The following is a 26,263-nucleotide window of genomic DNA, read 5'->3' as shown; positions in this document are numbered from 1 at the left end:
AGTAGTGTGGTAGAGGGTAAGACTTTAGGGTCCTTCAAAACTAGACTTGCTCTTATTTTTGCGGGTTTTAAGGAGACAGGACTGGTGAGCGTTGTTAGGCTGAATGGCCTGTTCTCGTCTGGATTGTTCTAATGTTCTAATATGACAACTTCAGTCAGAGGTTCAGCTCAGACTCAGTAAAATCAGCCTGGCACAACCTGGAGAAGGGCATAATCATAAGGTCATTCATCCTGTTCTCTTAGGCCATAAATATGCTGGTCAAGGTGACCAAGATAGAGTGCAGAGGACATCTGGTAGAATCCAGTGTATGCCAATGCCGATCCATGCATTCAGTGATGACCTTACTGTAACAACCACATCAGTCCCAGCAGCAGGTGGAATTTGAAAAGTGCAGCAAGCTTTGGTGGGCTGAATGGCCTGTCCTCATCTACAGTGAATTCAGACCCAAATGAAGTCAAAGTTTCCATGACTGCCTCTGGCACCACCTTTAATAGACAAAGTGCAATCCATAAATGACCTCTGATTATATCACAGAGTACACTACCTGGACAGATACTTCTGGGTGACCCATTGGGCTCAATCTGAGTAAAAGACTGGCAAACACTGGAGCATTAGGCAGCTATCAGTCAGGCTGTTCTCAACAAGGGTGGAAAACTCCAACTGGGGAGATCACTTTGAGCAACACTTTAGTCAGCCAGTTGTAAGAAGAGCGTTATATGGCGCTTAACCCGACACAGATTGACACGGAGGCACGGGTAAAGTAAAATAAACTTTTAATTTTCTTCGGCTGGAGGGCATGTCTTCCCCGTAATCCCTCCAGCCACAACACAGTCCCAAGCACAGTACAACAATCACCAAGCACTTTCTCTTCCTCCACCACGTCCTCTTCCTCCTGAGTGGTGGTCGCTGGCTCCCTTTTATCCAGGTGTTTGATTGGCGACATCCAGTGCCCAAAAGTGACCAGCAGCTCCTGCTGCAGCACCCCCTGGCATCGCCTGCAGAACCCCATAGAGATGCACAGAACTCCAACCCCCATGAAGCCCTGGGGGAGTCTGAGGCACCACTGCAACCCAGGGAGGCTGCCATCTAGCATCCAAGAGGAGATACTGGGCTTCCCACCCTTGTCCCCGAGGCAGTCCCCAACCCCAACCATCCGTCACACAGTTAATTTAATTTTGATGTAATTTAATTTTGATGTAGTGCCTTTCAAATCCAACGTAAACAGAGAGAACTTATCTTTAGAGGATATGTTGACAGGCATATAGGAGTTCCTAAGTCATAAATCCATCTGCTTTTTCTGGCTGTTTTGGATTATTTTAGGAGCCATTTAGTGTGTAATAAACCTGACGCTAAAATATGTCACAACAGAGGACAGAGAAGGATATTCAAAAGTTGGAGAAAGAGACAGAGAAAATACTGTAATTACTAAAATGGAAGAAGATGGTGATGTATATTTTGTGACTGCTGCTGCTGCAGGGGGACGCGGTGGCCCTTCAGAAAACAGTTTTTAAATGGGAAACAAACACACTCTTACAGCTCCTCTTTGTGGGATCAGCTGCAAGTTCCTTGTGCGGGGCTACGAAAGTTATTTAATTTAATTTAAAAGGCCGAGCCGTGGCCATCCTGAGGTCTCACTCTCCTATCTCCTTTCCCCCAGACTCCCTCTGCTCTGGCCACTGCTACTGGCCTGCTGGACCCCCTTGATGAAGACGACTGTTCTTTTGAGTAGGAGTCGGGGCCGATGCGTCACGTTTGACAGCTGTTCCTTGTGAGACTGGATCGCCTGTCTAAGAGACTTGTGTTTGTATCTGGCAGAACAGCAATAAAGTTTCTACTCCTTGGAAAACCTGCTGAACTGTCCTGTACAACTTTGTGACCCAAGCTTGACAGTTTGGTGAATTACAAAATGAGAATGAGGGCCAGCTTTTCACATGATGCAGTTGGAGAAAAGGTCAGTCAGGTGACTTGCTCATCATCATGGCAAGAACTCAACCAGCTCAACTGTAATGGATGGTAAAGGAATTGAACTTACAACCTGGTGTTGTAACCAGTGCCTTAACAATTGTGCATAGCATGGGAAATTTTAAAACATCAGTGTGAATATCTCGTAATAATAATACGATTTGTTACTTACACAGCAGCCCATCCACGGTCAGTTCCTTCCTCACACCCAGTGCTGTCAGAATAGGCCCAGTGCACGTACCTCAGTAAGAAAAGATAGACAGATAGATAGATAGATAGATAGATAGATAGATAGATAGATAGATAGATAGATAGATAGATAGATAGATGCCTAACTGGCTGACACGCAGATACACACCCAGCCTTTCATTAAACTAAAGAGACCATAGAGGTATTTATACCAGTATGTTAAACCCCAGAGAAGAAACAGGAAGAGCTGGTGATATCTGAAGTGACCAAGATGGAAGAAGAGAAATAATAGATCAAGGCACTGAGTCAAAGACCACAAATTGAGAACAACTTGGAAAGCTGTGTCCAACAGGGTCATAATGTGGGCCAACATGTGGAAGATCCCACCTGCATGACTAAGCATCCTCATCAGGCCCACATATAACACTCTCCCAAGTCTCAGAAATGTACACCTTTGGAATGGATGGAGGTTCCATCTTGTCTATCTTGAAAATACAAAACATAAATTTTTAAATACGAATTTATATCATACATATGAAGTGAACTTCAAACTTGAATTAGAAAACAGGACCTAAACTCATCAATATAGTAATCAATGTATCCACTTCAGGATTATTGTCGGCACTGGCGGTAGGACAGCCCACCACAGGGCATGTGTGCAAATAGTTTACTCTGGGTACCCAGCAAGGCCATCTTAACATATGGGCACAATGGGCACTGGCCAGGACCCCAGGAGCATAGGGGTCCACAATGTTTCTGATACCTATGTACGTTTCTGTTTTACTATCAAAACAGGGACCCCCAGTGCACCATTTTGTTAAGATGGCCCTGCCACCCATAGAAAAAAACACTGTAAAGCAGGCTGGTAGCTCTACATGCCTCGTGGTCTCTTGTCCTTCTTTTTCAGGAGTCCAGCAGGATGGGCACACGCCTGAAGGTCTACCAAGCCAAGGAAAGGAAGGACAAGGGGTAAGCAGAGGAGTTGTCCCTTCTAGTCAAATGAACCCCATAAGGGTACAAAGGGGTATTGCAGAGGAGGAAGTGACGGTTTGCCTATGAACTTCACAAGGGACAGAAATCTGTGTGAGAGAAAACACCACCATGTGCGCCTGGGAAGTGGACCTGCAGATCCCCAATCTGTAGCTTATTTGTTTTGAAAGACTTCCAGGTTTCAATACCATTCTTATGATGTCCAACAAAAAAAGTACCCAGCATGGAATCTTGTATTTAGCCCCCAGTAGTGCTAGGGTTAAAGATGTGACACAGACACTTATCTCCCCAACTGGTCAAAATGTATATAAAGAACCTCCACCATACTGAAGAAACCTTGAGAACACAACAGCATGGAGTCTTTGTGAGCTGATTTAGTGAGCAGCAGAAGCCAATTTGCCTTTTTTGTTTCACATCACCAGCCAGAACAGAATGGGGGCTTACCCTGGTGCATCTGTGGTCGCGTACCGCTGTGTAACAAGACTTTAACAAATGCTTCATTTGGTGTTATTAATACTTTCAAAGCACCCATGGCACGTTAGGATGGGGCTACCCGAAGTGCGAGGATTAATCAGTTGTTGCTATGCGTTGAGGCTGTAACACCGCCGCCATTTGTGCTATGCAGCACTGACTGGCTAATGGGCACACTGTGAGGAGCCCCTGAAGCCCTTATTGTTTCTTAGCTGCAGTCAGTTTTGCAAGATCAGCCTCATTCTCCTGTAAACAGGATATTACTTCAGAGACATCTGCGCTGTGATATTCATTCTGACTTACGTTACTAAGCCAAAGTGAAATGCAATATGAGAGGATTTCAAGGAGAGCTGAGCTTTCCTCTGCCATGTAAGTAAAGATGCAAATTACTAGAGGCTTGATGTGATCTTAGTAACAGGCTCTGCTGTTTCCATCTTCAGGACAGGAGCAGCAGTGATCTCACCATCACCTTGAGATCCAAGTTCCCTTCTCGCCACACTGACTCTTACATAAAGGCCCAGTTTCCCCTAGCAGTGAAGACAGATGGCCTCCAGATCGCCATTCATTGCTCACTTTTTAGCTCGACTCTTCTTAAGCGAGAGTGAAAAAAAATACCAGTGGGGAGGAGGAGGAGGAGGAGGAGGAGTTGGTCCTCTTTATCCTCATCATGCCACTTAACTGTAGGCTTTCAAGTGCTGGTCACACCCAAAGAAACACATTTTCAAATAACAGGTTTATCTAAAAATGGACTTCCATCCATTCATTTACTTGTACTCATTTAATCCAATTTGAGAGAGAGAGATGTGGCACAGGGGCCGCTGTCAAAGGCAGACATGGTGCTCTCTGAACATCAGCATCAACTGAATTATGGCTTAAATTCTTCACCACTTTACTGCAAATTCCATTCACAGGCAGACCATGAGGCCAAGCTGCTGAGGTATAAGACTGCAAACCAGAAGGCTCCGGGTTCAAGACTGTCCAGCGCCTTGAGAGGTGGGCTATACAGCATTATTAGTAGAAGAAGTGGCATGTGCAATGAAGTGCCACTCTCCAGCACCACGACAAACACAAATGTATTTGCTAACTAGCATTTTATTAAATAAAAGACAATAAAGAGTGATGGGTGCACAAATGGACACTACTGATACGTCTGTATATCTGAAGTAATAAAACAGCACAACATTCACAGGCCTACTAATCCACTTGGTAGCAACCAGTCCTGGACAGACAGACTGACAGAGATAGATAGATTAGATAGATAGATAGATAGATAGATAGATAGATAGATAGATAGATAGATAGATAGATAGAGGTTAGTCAGTCATTATCCAACCCACTATACCCTAACTACAGGGTCACAGGGGTCTGCTGGAGCCAATCCCAGCCAACACAGGGGGCAAGGCAGGAACAAATCACTGGGCAGGGTGCCAGCCCACCGCAGGGCGCGCACACACACCAAGCACACATTGGGGACAATTTAGGATCGCAATGCACCTAACCTGCATGTCTTTGGACTGTGGGAGGAAATCAGAGCACCCGGAGGGTTAGGGTTAGAAGGAAACCCACACAGACATGGTTAGACCATGCAAACTCCACGCAGGGAGGACCCGGGAAGCGAACCTGGGTCTCCTAACTGCGAGGCAGCAATGCTACCCATTGCGCCACTGTGCCGCCTATAGATAGAGGTGCTATAGAAAAATAATTACCAATAGCAATGTGTGATAGATAGATAGATAGATAGATAGATAGATAGATAGATAGATAGATAGATAGATAGATAGATAGATAGATAGATAGATAGATAGATAGATAGATAATTCAGGTGATCACCAAAATGTAGGCTGGCCAAATGACCCTGACTTACTGTTTCAGTCATCTTTCATTTTTCCCTCGCCAGAAGAGGATGAGAGCTAGAGATGAAGCAGAGATGACGTCCCCGTCCATTGGGTGGGTCGCGTCTAGAATGATAAGAAAGACCGTTGGAGCAGCATCACATTCTCTTTCCCTTCCCTTTGTGTATGTTTAATATAAGGTACTCACCAAGCCTTTGTGAAGAATGCAATCAACAAAGTTCATTTGTAGTGAAGTGAGTGTACATGGCCAAGATTTTCTGGAAGCAAGAGAGAGGATCATCATTCCATTGTTCCCTTTACAAAAATGCTGCTAATTTTCAATATTGGGATAGTAAGCCCTGCAGGGTCATTTACCGCATCAATGAAGGCAGGGCCAGGATGTGCACCAGAATTGCTAAGGCAGTTCTCATGACACTGTGGGTCACTCCTTTGGAAACATGCCTGGTTACACTGTATGCCATACACGAAGTGTGAGAGCCTGCTACCCAACCCTGGACAGGGTGTACTGGGACCCAATGCAAAGATGTGTTGGTGTGGCCTTTAAACCACATCATCAATATCAGATCAGCCATGTCCTGTAATCACATAATCGCAGCTTTGTGAGAACTGCTTGTAGCAGTGCTACTATTAGTGAGAACTGCATCTCCCAGCAGTCCCTGCAGGGGCTGTTGGAGTCAAAGGTGGTCAAAGTAGTTTAAAAGGAGGGCAGGCGGCCAAAGGAAGACGAGCGTGTTTTGTGGTTGTATTTTGGTTCTGTTTACTCTGTGAGACTGCCTTCTGTTTAAGCTGTAATTCATTTTGTGTCCTGGATTGTATTTGTTGTTGGGGTCTGGATTGTCTTCTGTCTACCTGTGTCATGAGGATTGATTATGGATTCATTGGCTTCCCCGCAAGAAAAGGAGCGCTCCTGAACCATCCATCCATCTTCACCCCTACAGTGGCTACCGGTAGGACTGTTTATTTTCTTCATTCTCTTTCAACATACAGATCCCCGGACTTACTCACATCATCTATCATTACATCCGGTGTGTTATTCCATGGACTTTGCTGTGTGGAGTTGTTTGTGTTTATATATTTAATGAATTATCGCCGTAGGGGTACGGGGTGGTATTATTGTTTTCATTTATATCATTTAATTTCATTATATTCTTAATTGTCGTTAGTTCCCAGTGTGCTTTATTTTGTCTCTGTTTTTGAGTGTGTGCGGGTTGTTCCAAGGCTGATGTCATCGATGGTGTGAATCTTAGCGGCACCTACAGCTACATGCTATCGTCAAGTTCCCAGAAGGTCAGGATGCATATGGCCATTGGATAGCAGCATTTCTCGCCCTGGACACAGGTAAGTGAAGTCTGTTTATTTGCACTCTTTATATTTTTTCATGGAAGCATACCTAATAGCAGTAATAATGCTTAATTATTGCCTTAATCCACCTAAGCCACTGTCAAGTGTCCCTTTACCATCAACAACCCTGAGAAAGGGTTAGAGAGAAGACCAGAGGCAGTTGAAAAACAGCAGCACTTCTCTTGAAGCCAGAGACATTCTTAGGTTCATCGAGATGCTAACAGTGAGACGCAATGTGCCATATGAAACGGTGCGGCAGTGTTGGTGACGCTTCTTTCTCTTTCCACGAGTTTTCTGTCTCATGCTTTGTTGCTTTGAGCCTCGCGGGCTATGAGGAATGTTGTTTTTGAGTCTTTAACTTTTGTTGGTTTAAAGGTTTTCCTATAACATTCGGTCACCTCAGTCAGTTCTTCCATCAACTCCCAGCACTGTTCCTGGACTACATTGACAGATTCAGGTAAGGCGTGCACAAGATAATCAGCAATCCTACAGATTTTAGCCACCTCACCATTTGGCCCCAGAAATGAAATGCTTGAGCTTAAAATGAGCATGCTGGATCAAACTTCCAGTCTTAGCATCATTTTGCTGTTATTGATGGAATTACACCATGGTAGGCAAGTATCTCAATCTTTAGCATTTCATAATCAGCAATGTGCATTTTGTCTAACTAACTGCCAGCATACTTGTCTATTTGTGCCTAAGCTGTGACTAGATATGGCAGATCACTAAAAGACAGACGGATACACCTCCACATGTTCTTTAATGTTCAGCGGTGTTAATACCTGTGCTGGACCCAAGGCATGTTCTGGATGGGGAGGTTTCTCTGTGGAGGACACATCAGCCTTGGTGAACATAATATGCTGTCACACTAGTTCAGCAAGATGTTGGAGGGACTCCACTACTGTTTTTTGGTCTCTCTGGACGATCCTGCCAACTACACCATTCCAAAATTACTAGAAAGAGAGAGAGATGAAAAAAGTAACTGAGGTTCCTGGTGGGAAGAATCCCTGTTTATTAAGTGTAGCAAGGGTATGGGGTGAAAACACCATTTCAATTAATTGTATTTGAGATACTGGAGGACTCATATTGCTGGGATGTTGGTATTCTGTTCTATTCCCTTGCCAAAAATTGGGGTAGGGACCAGATCGCGTCATTGGGGGGGTCGAGCCTAGAATGGAAATGGTAACTGATTAGTATCACCCCCTCACCCTTAAATGTGGACCCAGTAAGGTACTCACTAAGGCCTTGTTTATAATAGATAAATAGATAGATAGATAGATAGATAGATAGATAGATAGATAGATAGATAGATAGATAGTGTGGAGGCTGGCCCTGACACAGACAGGCAGACACGTTCATTTCACCCACAAACACGTTTATTTACAAGTCACAACTATTTACAAGGGTGCCACACAAACCCCCAAAGTCCTGGCCACACAATGCCTTACTTTCCTCTTCGGGCCGCCTCCTTGCCTCCTCCAGCAAGCTCAATCCACTCCGCTCCCGACTCTCGCCTTGAATGAAGGGAGGCGGCCCTTTTATTCACACCCGGAAGCACTCCAGGTGCCCTTGCTCCTCTTACCCCCAGCACTTCCTGGTGTGGCGGAAGTGCGGAGGTCCAGGGCTCCAAAGGCATGGGGGCACCCCCTGGCAGTGACCACGGGCCCCTACAGGGTGGAGCTGCAAAGCAATGTACCCATGGCCCCCAAAGGAACTAGGGCAGTCGCCCCCAGATGGTCTGTGGAAGGCGCAAGCCCTCCTCCGGTCCTGCTGGGCGTCCCAGCCGGGTCGCCACCCTAGCCACCTCTGACAATAGATAGAATAAACCCACCAGACAGACGACCAGGATGCACATCTAAAAGCACCAAGAAGATTTCTTTAATATTTTTCTTCAAATAAAGTGCATAAAGCACCGCAAACTCCACAATTTTCCAATAATAATCAATAATACAATAACAATAAACAATCCTCCACTCCCAGCAGCTTTGTCACCCAACCTTCCAACTCCGGCTCTCCTTGCTGGGTCTTCATCAGTTCTTTAAAAACTCCATAATCGGGAAGTGTTTCTCCTGGGTTCAACGCCACATCATCCTTCCTCAAGTAGTCCTCACTGCGGACTTCTGTCCTCGTGACTCTGAAGTATTTCCAGATTGTCGTAATAGTAGGAGGCCCCAGGATCTTTGTGAGCTCCCCCTGGTGCCACCCACGGCACCCAACAGGGCTGAGGAAATGGACTCCACGTCCCAGGATACTTTGAGGGAATCCAGGGAACTGTTGCCATCCAGGAAAGCTGCCATCTAGCATCCTGGGGGATGCAGTGCCCTGAAAAGGCTGCCTTCCTACATTCTTTTCTCTCAGGGATGTCCTGGCCAGACTGAAACGCCATCCATCACAATAGATAGATAGATAGATAGATAGATAGATAGATAGATAGATAGATAGATAGATAGATACTCCATATTTCAGGTGTATGAATATGCAGTATATAGCGTGTACAGTAGGGTGAAGAAGCACATGACAAGAGGAGGATTGATGCAGTTTGATGGCCGCAGACATGGCAGACCCCAGTATGCTTAGACCCTCTAAGTACGATGTGAAGACTTATCCTGAATGTCTTTATGGATTGGGTGAGGAATTGTCAAGGAGACAGACATAAAAAATAACCAACACAGACACGGGGGAACATGTTAAGTCCGCACAGACACTGACCCCAGGATGCAGTGAGCCAGCACCAACCACTGAACTGCCATCAAAACACAAGCAGGAGCCGACGCACACCTCGATGAAGAGCTTGCAGCCGGATGCCATTCTTGGTGTCAAGCACACCCTTCCCTCTTGGGCCTTTCTCTCTACAGGCTCTTGATTGCTTGAAGACTCCAGCTGCCCTCTATTGCATTCCTGACGAGGGGGTCGCCATCTTTCTCGCCACTTGTGCGCTGGCTCAGACTCTGAAGCAGTTTCAATTGCAGATCTGCCATCCACTTCATGCTTGCTTTTGTAAGGGTTGTTATTAAAAGTAAATGAGATATAAAGCTGTCACCCCTTGACCTCTGATCCTGAGCCTTTATAAACTTCAGAAGCGGTGCCATCGCTAACATGACACATGACGATTTCATGCTGTGCATTTCTCTGAACGCATCTGCTGCTTTTTAGAAGGCTTTCTTTGCCGCCTGAATATTGCACTGCACAATGGCCCGGCCTCCTTCCCTTGCCTTTCCGGTGTAACGCAGTTACAACTGACTCGCTCCCAGCTCTTCAAAGCTTCCTTTACTCACTTTGAAGTTTCCCCAATTTAATCTATTATTTGTAAAGTAGCACCTGCGTTTATTTTTAAATATCATCAACGCTTCGTGTCACATGCATTTTACTTTTAATGAGTGCCAGGCTCTGATGCCATTAACTCATAACTGGTCACTTTCTGTCTGTCAAGTCAGGTGCAGGATGGGTAAACAAGGGGAACAGTCAGGAGCATTCAACTGTTGAGAGACCAATGACAACCATCAAAGGGGACCAAAAGCCATCCGCTGGTCGTCCAACCCAACCACTGCCATTCACTGGTGTGGTGAGCTGGAGCTCACGTTAGCAGCACTGGACACAAGGCATGATGGAACACTAATCCAATGGCTGCTTCTTTTGTAAAATTGGGGGATTCTGGGAGAATAAGCTTCTATCAGATGAGTTCATGTTAAAGCTGAGATGCGGAAAGAATGAAGAGGCAGCCTGCTGAGGCCATTGCAGGTAGGAGGAGGTCACTGCCACCATCTGCTGTGGCACTGCTGGTGGCCCGACTCTGATACCAGCTGAAGGAGTCCTTTTATGCTATGAGGATGAGGATGGCATTCAATGTCATAATAATAATAATAATAATACATTTTATTTATATAGCACCTTTCGTCACAATCTCAGCTGAACCCAAGCCTTCTTTCAGAGCAGTAGGTGTTGCCTAAATACTTTTATAGCATGTGAAGAAGGAACCACGTCGGGGGACCATGGACTTCAACCTTGCTGTTTTGTTCTATGACAGTATTGTGATGATGCAGATGTCCAGGGCGTCATGCACATCCACACCATGTCAGTTTATTGTATAGTGATCTTCACCGAGTGCAGACTTTGAGTTCAAAGATCAATGCAATTGCACATTAATGACATGAGGAGCCCACATGAAGCCACAGATTTGTTTAAACACAGAAGAATTCAAAGTAGCTTGAAACTGATCCACGTAAAAGGAGTATAACAATAGATGTCCATTAGTTAACTGTTGAATAATTGCCAGTTGTGAGCAGATGAAAGGAGAGCAAAAACTGGCGTCAGCACCGTCCCACGGTCAAAGACAAAGTCAGACGCAGTTAAAGTCCTGGAGATCTCGGCCAACTGGCCACCCACCTCCTCCTGGCCATTCTATGCTCAAGTCAACATGATGGCAGAACCTTTTCACCAGTTTATTCCAATTCTGCCATTTCCTGAGATAACTTTCCATTGGACAATAAAACAGCATGAAAGTAGAGAAGTGCCACCAAGTGCTACAGCAGGACACCGAGAAGAAAAACAGAACAGAGGAGGGTTAGTAGTGCTTTATCATTTTTTAAAGCTCTTATTTGTTTGAATAGATGACCGAGATCCTGGGAGCAATGAGGCAGCTGCATCAACCACCACATCACTAACACTAAAATACTAAATCTATCCATTTTGTCACATCTAGAAAGTGAGAGTCATTCCTGAAAGAGATGACTTTCCAGATCTTCCTTATCCATAAATACTAGAATGGTTGGACATCTTCTGCTGGACTGGATGCTCATACAGGTTCACTTCCTGAATTGCATTTCTGGCCAGAAGAATAAAAAACTCTAATAAATGCATGAATATTTTAACCTTGGGCAGCAGGCAGGATCACAGTATGGACAGCCCTGTGTGACATTCAGGGCCTTCACTGCTTCTATGGTTTCACTCGACTACAGTGATGGCTGACGTTTGCATCATTTATGTGGGCTCAGTAATGGATGGCTGCATCTCTTAAAAAGATGTGAAGGAGCTCTCAGACATGACATCTGCATCTGGTGGCCTTCAGCTCACAAAGCGGCATATGGGGGGGTAGACGGCCTTCTCGGTCAGCACACAAACCTCATTAAAGTAAAACGTTTTCATGGCGGGTTTGGCCCAATTTGCACTAAACCGGGAGAAGCTGTTTTTGTGTCTTGTCATACGCTGATGCCACATACAGTATTAACACATGACAACTGAAGAGATCACAAGAACTACAGCGAGCTGCTCACTGCAAATGTGTCATGCTGTGATTTAACATGGCCCAGACTGAAGGATGAATGGCACAACTGTCACGCAGAAGGTGGGAAACAGAACGAGCAAGGAGGCCACAAAACCACTGCAAGTGGGACACGAGAGGACACAGAAAGGCTCCGATGGCAGGGACTGGCAGGCAAGGCGAAATTTAGGGCCTGACTGCAGAGCAAGGCTCGACTGACTTATCTAAAATGAGAAAAGATAAAATGGACGATGACGCCGCTGCTTCTGGGTTACAAGGATTCTGGTTTGATTCCGTCAGTGTGGAGTTTGCATGTTCTTCCTGTGTCTTTGTGGGGTCTCCTTGGGGAATTTTAAATTGGTGTGTGTATGTATGGGTGTCTCGAGGTGGACTGGCACCTGTTTAGGATGGGCTCCTGCCCTTGACCCTGAATTCAATCAAGCAAATGTGAGACTGTTATGATATTGAGTCATATCGCTACATCACAATGCTCAGACTCCAGTTTGTTTTGCCTTCAGGCTTCCATTTAGATGTCCTCCTTGTGCCCACGTGGGTTTCCTCCCAAAGTGCAAAGCCATGCCATTTTGGAAGATCATCAAGACTAAACAGGCATACCCTAAGTGACCATGCATGTGTGCATGAGTGGGCCAGTCTGAGGTCCATGTCCAATGCACCCCACGTTGTGTGTGCAGTTTGAGTGTTCTGCCCATGTCCACATTACTGTCACCTCACATTAGGAGGATTGAGGACTCTGTATACACCCAGTGTGCCCAGCGTTCAACCAAGGGCTCTAGCTCTTTAAGACTCTGATGTGACACAACTGATGGGAGCAGGGCAGCAGAAATCTCTGTAGGCAGACACACACACAAGAATCTAAAAAGACAAAACCACTTAACACCCAAGCATCACAATGCCAGCTTTGTGCTGCTAACCCAGAAGAACACCCTCGACCTCCTTTAGCTGTTTCATAAATAAAAGGAAGGATTAGGTCTGATCCTGCAATTAAATGAAGTCTCTCCTCCTTCATTAAACTTAAGGCTGTGAGACGAGGCCAGTAACCCCAGCAATCCTTAAATGGGAGCTTACGCCTCAACCTGCGTAAGACACTGAAGAGATTTATTTGAGGAAAATGAGAGCCTTTGGGAGCTGGCATCAGTGGACAGAGCTTTTTCTGTTTTCTGGGAATTTAATAATCAAAAGCAGGTCACCCCTCTGCTCTTCACACTGTGAAGATACTGGGCACTTGCGAGCTCAAGCCTTCATTTATGTGAAGAAGCTCGACTGTATGCCAGCTCTCACAGTAAAGCCATCGGGGGGTCTCGTCTGTGTCCTCGGTGCCAGTGCAAAGTGTGGAGAGTTCAAAACGACTGCAGGGAGACCCCCTGCCATCTGAGGGTTTACAGTCTTAAGTGTCAGCCTAGCACTTTCCTGACTGAACGCTGCTCTTCCAATCGAACAGATGTACAGACTGACTGGGGATGCAGAGAATTGTGAAGCCAGGGCTGATATAAGGGAAGGTAAAGGGAATGCTGAGACAACGCAAAACCTCATCATTTAACTCTGAGTACACCCCTCACATTTTTGTAAATATTTTATTATATCTTTTCATGGGACAACACTGAAGATATGACATTTTGATACAATGTAAAGTAGTCGGTGTACAGCTTGTATAACAGTGTAAATTTGCTGTCCCCCCCAAAATAACTCAACACACAGCCATTAATGTCTAAACCGATGGCAACAAAAGTGAGTACACCCCTAAGTAAAAAATGTCCAAATTGTGCCCAATTAACCATTTTCCCTCCCCGGTGTCATGTGACTCGTTAGTGTTACAAGGTCTCAGGTGTGAATGGGGAGCAGGTCTATTAAATTTGATGTTATCGCTCTCACAATCTCTCATACTGGTCACTGGAAGTTCAATATGGCACCTCATTGCAAAGAACTCTCTGAGGATCTGAAAAAAAGAATTATTGCTGAAACTGAACTGCAGCACAGTGGCCAAGAGCATACAGCGATATAACAGGACAGGTTCCACTCGGAACAGGCCTCACCATGGTCAACCAAAGAAGTTGAGTGCATGTGCTCAGTGTCATATCCAGAGGCTGTCTTTTGAAAATAGAAGTTTGAGTGCTGCCAGCATTGCTGCAGAGGTTGAAGGGGTGGGGGGTCAGCCTGTCAGTGCTCAGACCATACACCGCACACTGCATCAAATTGGTCTGCATGGTTGTTGTCCAAGAAAGAAGCCTCTTCTAAAGATGATGCACAAGAAAGCTTGCAAACAGTTTGCTGAAGACAAACAGACTAAGGACATGGATTACTGGAACCATGTCCTGTGGTCTGATGAGACCAAGATAAACTTATTTTGTTCAGATGTTGTCAAGCGTGTGTGGCAGCAACCAGGTGAGGAGTACAAAAACAAGTGTGTCTTGCCTATAGTCAAGCATGGTGGTGGGAGTGTCATGGTTTGGGGCTGCATGAGTGCTGTCGGCACTGGGGAGCTACAGTTCATTGACATACTGTGACATACTGAAGCAGAGGATGATCCCCTTCCTTCGGAAACTGAGCCACAGGGCAGTATTTCAACATGATAATGAACCTCCAAGACAACCACTGCCTTGCTAAAGAAACTGGGGGTAAAGGTGCTGGACTGGACAAGTATGTCTCCAGACCTAAACCCTATTGAGCACGTGTGGGGCATCCTCAAACGGAAGGTGGAGGAGCACAAGGTCTCTAACATGCACCAGCTCCGTCATGTCGTCATGGAGGAGTGGAAGAGGATTCCAGTGGTAACCTGTGAAGCTCTAGTGAACTCCATGCCCAAGAGAGTTAAGGTAGTGCTGGAAAATAATGGTGGCCACACAAAATATTGACACTTTGGGCACAATTTGGACATTTTTCACTTAGGGGTGTATTTACTTTTGTGAGACACTATACCTAACAAGAGGACATGTTAACACTGTCTATTTAGGTCATCCTACTACTGACACCAAAACCCAGGCCTGTTGAAATAAATGGTTATGCCAGAAGTTGGTTAGAAGCTTAGTTAGAAAGCACTTGGTTGGTAAAGAAAATTAAAGAAAATGCTGTGATAAGTCAAAACCTCAAAATTGTAACCCCCATTGACTAACAGGCACCAGATAGTGTATGAAGCAGGACAAGCCAGGGACACCAGAGCAACTGCACTTGAACCCTGGTCCAGTGGTGGACTTCCAGTTGGCTCTTGCATGTGGGTGTTCCCTGTCTCAGACTACTAACTTTTAATTAAAGTGAGCAACTGAAGGTGTGAAAGTGAAACTGACACCCCATCCAGGGTGGAGATAAATGCATAAGGGTGATGGGAATTCGACTATGTCTGAGAAGAAGCTGAACATGTGCACATCTAATGGGTTTTTTTCTCATCACTTCTAGGAGAGGCTTAAGCGTGATATCCAGGAGTCAGGGTGGCATGGTGCACCACACTTAGGGAGAGGGGCAACAGTCCATGGAAAGATGGTGGAGTCTCCCTGAGTCTTTGTGTGTGGATTAGGCTGACTGGCAGCTCCAAACCGATCTAGCGTGAGTGTGAGCAAGGATATGAGTGTGTTTCGGAATTTAGATAGATAGATAGATAGATAGATAGATAGATAGATAGATAGATAGATAGATAGATAGATAGATAGATAGATAGATAGATAGATAGATAGATGTTGGCTCCTGCCTTCAGCCTGCCAAAATATCATTCAGGTTCCCCACAATTCAGTAATGGACTAAGTAGGACCAAAAAATGGGCAGACAGATGGAAGGATGGAAACACCTACAGGTAATCTTCATTGATGGTTATGTTTAGAGAAAGTGCAGCAGAACTGAAACAACTTAGAGTGCAGGACATTTCACAGGACAGCACAGTTCTGTTATGGGGCCTGCCTCTCTGTGTAGAGTTTCCATGTTCTCACTACCACGTTAGGGAGATGGACGGCGCCCGGCTGGCTCTATCAGGGTCTGACACTTGGCTTGCCTTCCTGCCAGTCCTGTGGAGAGAGGCTACAACTTTCAGAGATTCTGTAACTTAAAACAATTAGCTCAGAAAATGTATTTATTCTATAAATAATAAAAGAATCAAGGATTATTGTTAACTTCCCAGCTATTTCGAATTTCTGGTAGTAGAGAAATACAAAAGGAAAGAACTTTAACAAAATCATAGAAATGAAAAATTGAATAACACTTTTTCCTGTTTAAAAGAAGCTAGGAGATTTTTCTGTAAAGGAGAAAGCCACCATAAGCCAGAGACAGACAGGGATCAACAACCAGGAGTCAAAGAGATCTTCTGTCAGAACAAATGTGAAACAAGAATCAGAGTTGAGAGTTTAGAAAAAGAATTCCTCAACACGAACAGCTCTAGCAAAATAACTGCAAGTATTTTTAAAAAGCTTCCCCAAACTCCGTTATTTATTTGGTCGCCGTCGACAACGTGACATGTAGCACCACGATCACCATGGCAACCAGCAAACACCATTGCCAGAAAAAGGCAGCAAGAAAGACAAAATGAAATATCGGCATAACGGTACAAGCAAGTAACTTTTCTCAGAAGGACGTGGATCACAAAATACATTTTACAAATGATTTCCTTGGGTAATAAAACCCCACAAAACGATGTCTAAATTGACCCAAACATTTCACAAAGGTGCTAGAAAAAGTAAACAAAGAAACCAATCGTGACAACTTTGGGATGGGACCTTCAGTTCAGGGTTGCTTTACATGATGTCTGCAGCTGCTCTTCAGTCCTCTCCTTTCTTTTGTATAGCGCTTTTCTGTAGCAAACCCATCACCGGTGGTCCACAGGGACAGGCCCAACTGGTGAACACACACAAGAATCAGAGACTTCATTGCAGTAACGACAGTCTCATCGTTCACGCGTAGACAGTTTGTGGAATTTGCACTTGCATGTCCGACCAACGGTTCCACACACTCCAGTGTAACAACAAACAAAAATGATTAAAATACAGAACGCCATCTTATTTCATTCAAAACATAAATACACTTACCTGATGGGTAGCGGGTGGGTGCGACTGCACAGATACCGTAGGATCTTAATGGCGTCACCGTGGGCTCATTTTCAAGGTGGCCCACACCACTGAGTTCAGCTGCTACTGGTCCTCAGCTGGCATTCTGGCCACACTACACTGTGCTGTGATCGACAGCTAAGTGATGTTTCCGAAGCCACCAAAAGCAGCCATGTGACGTGCGGGTGGGCAACACAATGATGTAATCTAGTGTACGTATACAAAATATGTCTTCCTGATGAGCCCCCATGGGACATGCTCTGTCAGCCATTGGAACAATGCCCAGAACTAGAAGAACCCCTCCAGGGTATAGAGGGCCAACTTCTCACTGTTTTCCTTCCCCATCCCTCACCTGCCAATACCCGGACTTCACAACCAGAGAGCTAAACATGGCTGCCCCATACAAGGACACCAAGATGTTACAAATGAGTGGCATGGGGTGGGCATCATGATGGGTCTTCTTGTTCAGCTCCCTGTAATCAACACCAAATCAGCAGCAAAGAGTTCATGGCTCTGCACATGAGAGGGGTGCTGCAATACCAAGAATATCAGGACCCCCAGATCTCTTCACAAGTGGAATTGGCTCTGTGGCCCCTTCACTTTCCCAGTCGGGTCCTTTTTCTCTTCTAATGCGGGGGATTAACCTTGGCATACATATGTGAAGACCTTTTAATTTTTCTTTTTTTGCAAAGTTGTTCTTTTGAAAGTGGTGCCTGCACCGTGTGTTGTCAAATAAGGCACCGGAGAGATGGATGGGGGGCTACGGCTTCGCATGGATGATTACAAATGAAGCTCGTTGATTTTTCATTAATATTTCTCTGCCTGTTTTTGAAGCATTATTGTAGGGTCAAAGAAAACCATTATAAAATCATCGCCAAATTTAATCTGAAAACATTAATTCTTACAGGGTTATTAAAATTAAGAAGTGTAAATCCGGAACAGCAAACCGAGCTCCTGTTAGTCAGAAGCACATTTAATCAAAAGGAAAGGCCCTCGCATTTAGAGCCTAACGTGATTAGGGCCAGCGCCATGAAATGGCAATAATGTGTTTACAATGGGCACATTCTCACTGTTCAGAAATGTAAAAGGCAGTGCGGATTTTATATAAAAATCATGGCATTAGGTTTTAAATTACACATTAAATATTAAGAAAGTTAATTAGAATGCAGAAGCTGATTTATTTCCTGGAAATAGCACGATAAATAAATGTGTTCACAGCAGACGAGATAATATACGGCCTGTTTCGTTCAGATCAGGGTGCCACATGCACAGTCCTGGAATAGCTTGTCTTGTCTTGTCGCTTGGCAGAACTGCTTCATTTGCTCTACACAAACTGACAACCAACTTGTACCATTCACCTCGCCTCACGTGATCTCCGTATTTCTTTCTGTCACCACACGCTCACCCACGCTGAGCCGGCGGGTTACTTGGTGGAACACACAACGGCTTACAAGTGGAGAGCATTAACATTCACCCATGAATCCCTGGGCACCATAGTTGACTATGATTGTTGTCAAAAACACCATCGAGCAGAAAAGCTGGCTCAGGAGGGAGAGGCTGAGATAGCCGTCTGCCTTGTGACCGCCGTTACATTGACGGTGGAGCGCCACCTGTTGAAACGCAGTAGGTGTTGCAGCCAAGAGTCTCAACTCTTCACTTTCCACAGTGCAAATTATTTAGAACAGGATAGCGTGCAGTTCAATATAAATTAGAAGAAAATGACAGTGTGCAGTGGATGGAGATGACCTGAAGGTCCTCATAAAGAAGACACGGCGGTACAGACCTGCACGAGGCAGACTCATCATCGCTTGGAGAGCATTTACTTGTATATTTGAGAAGCAGACAGAAAGTATAAAAGATGTCAGTGATGCTGTTGGTGAAGCATCAGGAGCATTTTAACTGGACCTGTTGTGGGGAGCGGCAGTTTTACTTTTATTTTGCTTTATATGTTGAAAGTCCAGTATTGGGCATATTCCTCATGAATTGGCTTAACAGTGATGTGCTGGAACAAATCATCAGTGATGATACCGGGGGGTCATTGAGACTTTCAGGTCTTTCATCATCAGACACCCTCGCCCAAATGACCTTGCTGAGGTTGACCAGCTCCAGTTTGTGTTCCAGGAGAGTTAGTCCGTGAATCATTCCTCCTCATCCAGAGGCATCCAGAGACTTTCTCTGTGGCTGCTCTGATGGCTCTGCTCCTTGATAGTTTAACATCTATCTAGTGATGTTCTAGGGCACATCATCAGTGGTGTTACCAGCGGTCATTGGGAGTTTTGGGCCTTTCATCAATCAGATACCCTCGCCCAGATTAGGCCAGTTCACGGGTTATTCCTCCTCATCCTCAGACTTTCTGTGCAGCCTTTATGGCTGATCTGATGGCTCTGCTCCTTGCTTCTCCTGTGTTTTGCAGAGTGAGTGGGCAATGAATCCTCTGTGTCTGACTTTGATAGGGTCACACAGTGCTCATCATCTTCTCCTTTGGCATTCTCACACCAGGTCTTCCTACTTGTTACTTTTCCTCTCATTGACTTCCATGGTATGATGTTGTCTCCATAGGTCAGCTTCAAGCTGCCAATCTGATGCTGTCATGAGTAGGCATCCTCTTGTTATTTCCTGTTCTCCTGCCCTAACAAAGACTACTAGTAACTTGCCTGGAGGACAGTTTCTGGTGTTATTGATAGCAGTGTAAATGCATTCTGCTACTGCCTTTGGACCTGCCTGATCATGACCCCAGCAATAGCCCCCTTTAACCAGGGCTTTTTAGGCAGGTGCTGAGTTACTTTTCTGGGGGAAAAAGGCCAAAAAGATGGCACATTACTCTTTCCCCAGACAAAGAAGTTTGCTGCACTTAGTAGGATGTCATTGACTGATTGGACCACTAACCTGATCCACTGGGGTTCTGCCCACTAAATGTCTGTCCTGGAGATCTTCCCCTCCTGGTCCAAGCTCCTTGCTGTCAGATTCCTATTTGGTGCTGATTTGCACTTTGTCAGCACCTTCTTGTAAACTTCTCTTGCATGAGGTGATGTCTTTGTTTGCCTTTGGCTTTGTCACGTCAGGGAGAAGGAAGGCTATCTACCTGTCCAATTACCACTATTCCAAGCAGCACTTTGCTGCATCCTTGGTCCTTCACTTCCTACATGTTCAGACTTGGATGCCAGCTGAAAAGATCTTGAGGTAGTGAGAATCGTGGTATCTCTCATATGCAAAACCATGAACTCTATACCTAAGCTCCTGATGGGGAACTGCTGCTAATTCTCCCTCCCAAAGAGGATGATGCTGCTGAGACTGTGTGGAAAACCCAACCACCTGTGAAGACAGCTGCTCATCTTCCTCTCCAGTGACTCTACTTGTCAGAGGGGACCTCGACAGAGGGACCTCGAACACCAGCAGAGGCCAGAGGATCCAAGGAAGGATGTCATGTTGGTTTATCCTGATGTTGATCTTGCCAGGCAAGTCTGACTTATCTACCGGTCAGAGCCATCTCTCCAGCTTCTGAGTGGTTTTCCTTATGGTAGTTGTATCAATGAGACTGTAGTAAAAGACTTTGTTCAGACTCTTGGCTGACATCTCAGAGAGAAATGGAATTGAGGTGCCATCCAAAAAGAACTTCTTCAACACCAAAGATCTAAACTTTATTGGCTTGGATTTCATCCATACCCAGGACTTGAGCTTTTTGAAACTTTTCAAAATCCACCCGCTGCTGTAGACTGATGTGGTTGTTACAGTCAGATCATCAATGAATGCATGGATCAGGCATGGCCACACACTGGACTTTGGCAGAGGTCCTCTGTGCTCTACCTCGGTTACCTTGACCAGAATATTTACGGCCAAAGAGAACAGGATGACAGACTCTTATGCCCTTCTCCAGGCAACGCCAGGCTGATTATATGGACTCTGAGCAGACTCTCTGACTGAAGCTGTCATATTAGACCAATCCAAATGAGAACAGGCCGTTCAGGCCAGCAAAACTCACCAGTCCTGCCCACTAAATTCTTCTAAAGTTGAGTTTTGAGAGTCCCTAATGTTCTATTGTCTACAACACTACTTGGTAGCTTATTCCAAGTGTCTATCGTTCTTTGTGTAAAGAAAAACTTCCTAATTTTTGTATGAAATTTACCCTTAACAAGTTTCCAACTGTGTCCCCGTGTTCTTGATGAACTCATTTTAAATACAGTCTCGATCCACTGTACTAATTCCTTTCATTCACTTCAAACATGTCACCTCTTAATCTTCTTTTCTTAAACTCTAAAGACTCAGCTCTTTTAATCTTTCCTCATAAATCAACCCCTGTAAATCAGCCTAGTCGCTCTTCTCTGGACCTTTTCTAGTGCTGCTATGTCCTTTTTGTAGCCTGGAGACCAAAACTGCACACAGTACTCAAGATGAGGCCTCACCAGTGCATTATAAAGGTTGAGCATAACCTCCTTGGACTTGTACTCCACACATCGTGCTATATAACCTAACATTCTGTTAGTCTTCTTAATGGTTTCTGAACACTGTCGGGAAGTTGATAGCTTAGAGTCCACTATGACTCCTAAATCCTTCTCATAAGGTGTACTCTCGATTTTCAGACCACCCATTGTGTTTTCATAATGAGGGCTTTGATCTTCTGGGGCACATGGTGGCTGTGACCTCCACCAGGAGATGGCTTGAATGTGACTGATGGGCCTCAGCCCGGTGAAGCCACAGCACTACCAGGTCACCCCTCGCCCTACACGTTTCCCTGATTAATTGTGGGACAACTGTGTGCTCGAGCACCATGACACTCCTCGCTTCAGGACAGAGGTGTCAGTGAACTTGTTCTGGAGGAGAAACTCTATCAGTCGCTTAGCAATGCTATTGAAAAATGAAAAAAAACGGAGTTTATCGTACAAGATTATAAGTCTTGTAAGTTTTATAGAACCAGTGGTGCTGGAATGCAGTCAGGAGTAAGCCGATTTGTGTTTTTTATTAAATAAGTTCTGTATTTAACACTGTTCTCTTTTGTGGTGGAACCTCAGAGAGGGGATGTGATTCATGTTGGAGGTTAAACTAAACAGGTTTTCACAAATCAACCATATTGGACTAAAACAAAACAATTTACCATCAAGAAAAATGTAATTGAATTAAACTAAAAAAGACTCCAGACAGGTCTCTACATTTCCCTTCACAAACACATGACATGAAGCATATAAAAGGGACAGGCAGGTAAGCCTTTCAGTGTGCTCTGTCCACGTGACAATATGAGCGCTGCTGAGCATTCGGGCTCACTTGTGCTGTAGACGAGATCAGACGCACTGTCCACCCTTCATGGTGAGCTCACTGGGCCTTTAGCACCCGGCTTAGTGTAACAGATTCCTACAATAAAAAACAATTAAAAAGTGCAGATATATGTTTCAACAAAAAATCAATGACTAAATGAATGAACTGGAAATGGTGCCATTGATTAATAAACCTGACCCTTCATCATTTGATCTCTATGGATGACAGCAAGAGCACCGAGGATGTCTTGTGTCATGGTGGACTTCTAGGAGGGTCTAAAAGAGCTGGAGGGGCGCAGTTTAATTAGACATCATTTCATCGACCTGAACAGCAAGAGAATTTGACGAAGGAGGAGATGGAGGACAGTGAACGAGGCACCCAGCAGCTGCCATGGCGTTTCGAGGAGATGATGCAAGCTGGAAAAGCTGAATGCATGGCACAAAAGATGGCGGTGTTCCTGTACCCCGATCGTCTGTCTGTACCGCCAATGCCAGCCCAGACTAAGTCTACGGTTGTAGGTAAAGTGTGGCCAACAACTAATATAATTCTGAGAAGAACCAGAAGGGAAATTAAAGCCCCACCATACCCAGAAGAGAGTGGAGCAGGTGGAGGAACAAAGAGTGGTGGTGCATATGGGAGAAGGAGAGCTGCTTTAGTGCCGTGGCAGGAGGTGGATCTGCTAGCCCACTCAGTCTTATTTACTACTTGGTGGTCTCCTTGCATGACATGACCCTCCTTTATATAATACTAGCAAAATACCCGCGCTTCGCAGCGGAGAAGTAGTGTGTTAAAGAAATTATGAAAAAGAAAAGGAAACATTTTAAAAATAATGTAACATGATTGTCAATGTAATTGTTTTGTCACTGTTATGAGTGTTGCTGTCATCAAGGATTTGATTATCATTATTTCTTTCAATCAGGTTCGTATTTGGAGGACATGTTGTGTTCAAGTTACATTCCGTGTTTGTCAATCATTGTAAAGATAACAGGTTTCATTCATCGAAGTGTTCACTACCCAAATCGGTACTCGTGAATCTAAGATGTTTAACAGCCATTCCCGGTATTAAGTTGTGGATTTGCCTGCGAATATTTAGCGGCGGCGTGTCTATGAACTTAATTTAAACTTAAGCTTTACGACTTGCTTTCCTATTGATATGTCTACAAAGACTTGTTCAGATTCAGAGGGTTGTTCCTTTCTTACTGCATCAATAAACAGCTCGTCTTCCTCTTTATCTGAGACATCACACACTGCATGCACGGGTTTACCTTTCCCAGTCCTGCAAACTTTAGTGAAGTGGTTCAATTTACCACATTTTTTACACTGTCTTCCTTTAGCTGGACATTGACTTTTTCCACCATGTGCTTTGTTTCCGCAGTAGCTGCGCTTATGAATATGCTTGTATATGCGTCACACGCTTCATATTCTTTTGCTGCCTTCTCAATTGTGTAATGCGTTTTTTGTTCAGCGCTCTTTGGAGCTCTTGGTTGTTCTCTGCGTACTGCGTTCACAGTCAGTTCACGTGAGCTGCTCGGAGTACATGCATTGAAGGTTCTCAGTAGTGCGATCTTGTGATGTCCACGGCTTTATTTATTGTTAGCTAAGACCCAGCACTTAAAAGTTTCTCTTGTACTTTCGCTGAGTTTGTGCCAAACACTATTCTATCCCTGACCATCTCATCTTCGTTTGCATAAGCACAGTCCTTCACCAGCAATTTCAACTCCATTACAAAGTGATCAAAAGTCTCGTTTATACCCTGCGTCCTCTCATTAAACTTGAATCTCGCGAATATCGTATTTGTCTTAGGCATGACAAATGCCTCGTAGCGGCAGCGTGTCTATTGGATTGCTGCTGACGGACGGCCTTATATGGGCAGGCACTCAACTACGTGGGAGGCATGATGATGAGGGACGCAACTCCGCCTCGCATGGCGACCGAGTTGCAGGCTATGGCCGTATATATGTACATAAGTAGGTTCCAGCTATGACCGTTATGAGTAGAATTTCAAAATGAAACCTGCCTAACTTTTGTAAGTAAGCTGTAAGGAATGAGCCTGCCAATGTTCAGCCTTCTATCTACACGGGAAGTTGGAGAATTAGTGATGAGTCAGTCAGTCAGTCAGTGAAGGCTTTGCCTTTTATTAGTATATACTAGCAAAATACCCACGCTTCACTGCGGCGAAGTACTGCCTTAAAATTTTTATTAAGAAGAAAATTAAATCTTTTTAAACTGAGGGAAAATATACCAATAATTATTTGTTAAGGATCTCTTTGTATACCACATTGTGAGTTCGGCCCTCCGGTTGTAATATGACCAAGCTGTGCGCTGAGCTTACTCTTAAGCATGTAACGTACAGTTGGCCATGTGAAAAGTAATCTTGTTTCAAATCTCACAGCTTGGATTGCTGCTATCATAATTGGTTTGAGTTTCATGGTTTGTTTCAATGACGAGAGTATTTGCAGGATTTGTTGTGTTGAAGTAACATTCGGCATCTGTCAAGCGTTGTAAGTATACAACCGGTTTCATTGATAACTTCACATCCAGCTTTTGAGAGTGTAAACATTCATAAACATCAAAGTGTCCACTACTGAAATCGTCACCTGTCAATCTAAGATGTTTAAGAGGCATTGGCAGTTGTTGAAAGGTGTAAAATATTTGGCCATTTCGGTACACTTGAAAGAGACAACCGAACAATTTAGTGGCAGCCATCAACTCACATGCAGAACCATAGGTGAAGGGCTTAAGCATTTCACTCTTCTAGTGCTCCTGTGTAGTATAATTATCTCCTGTACCGTCATCAGTCCACACCTTGAACCTGTCCCAGTCATTCAATACACAAGACAAAATGTTTCTCCAGATATCAAGAGTGAGCCTGATATGGCCGTGCAATATGAAACAAAGAGAATGGAAAAGGTAGGTGGTATCTCCGGGCATGGAAACCACTCGGTAAGTGACAGTTCTTTGATTGATGGTGATCACCTCGATAGACATGGTAATGGGGGTTGGAATGATAAAGGAAATGGCTACCTGAGCAATGTAAAGTAAGTGTAAAATACCTATGCAATAACTATAATTGTAATAAACAAAGAATAAAACAGCGGAGAGCCGTGGATTAAACAAAAAGGCTGTAGTTATCAGTAGGGAGACGTGAATCCCGTGACGAAGCAAGGAAGTGAATGTAGAGACCGGAGTGACGGATGGCCTTATATAGGCAGGCAGCCAACAACGTGGGAGGCGTTGGGGTGGGGGACTAACGCCGCCTCACACGGTGACCGAGCTGCAGGCTATGGACTTATATATGTACGTAAGTAGGATTCAGTTAGCGTTGGGAGCCCGTGAACCAAATTTCTTGAAGATGGGCCCATAAGTAACAAAGACCGTTGAAAAGTTCAAAATGGTGGCCGCCAGTGGCATCATACCACCGAAATAAGTACGTACATTGGTTTCTTCACCGCCTACCAAATTTTGTGAAGATGGGGCCATAAATAAGAAAGTTCAACATGGCGGACGTTGTCGACCGTTATGACCGTTACGTGTAGAATTTCAAAATGAAACCTGCTTAACTTTTGTAAGTAAGCTGTAAGGAATAAGCCTGCCAAATTTCAGCCTTCTACCTACATGGGAAGTTGGAGAATTAGTGATGAGTCAGTGAGTGAGTCAGTGAGTGAGTCAGTGAATGAGTGAGTGATGAGTGAGGGCTTTGCCTTTTATTAGTATAGATATACGGAGTCAGAAAGAATTGGGGATTTAATAACACAACGTTATAATTTGAATAAGAAAAAGGGCTGTCCTTTCCGTCTGCTGTTTGGCAGATGAAGTCCAGTTATTTGTCCATCTTGAAGCTCAACAATGAATTTGCTCATCGTTTAGGACTTATCTAGTAGTTGAATCATGGCTAGTGGACACATTTCACTGCT

This window comes from Polypterus senegalus, chromosome 3 (assembly GCF_016835505.1).
Source record: "Polypterus senegalus isolate Bchr_013 chromosome 3, ASM1683550v1, whole genome shotgun sequence".
NCBI lineage: Eukaryota > Metazoa > Chordata > Cladistia > Polypteriformes > Polypteridae > Polypterus > Polypterus senegalus.
The sequence above is the reverse complement of the archived record's forward strand: the minus strand, read 5'-3'. Positions refer to the sequence as shown.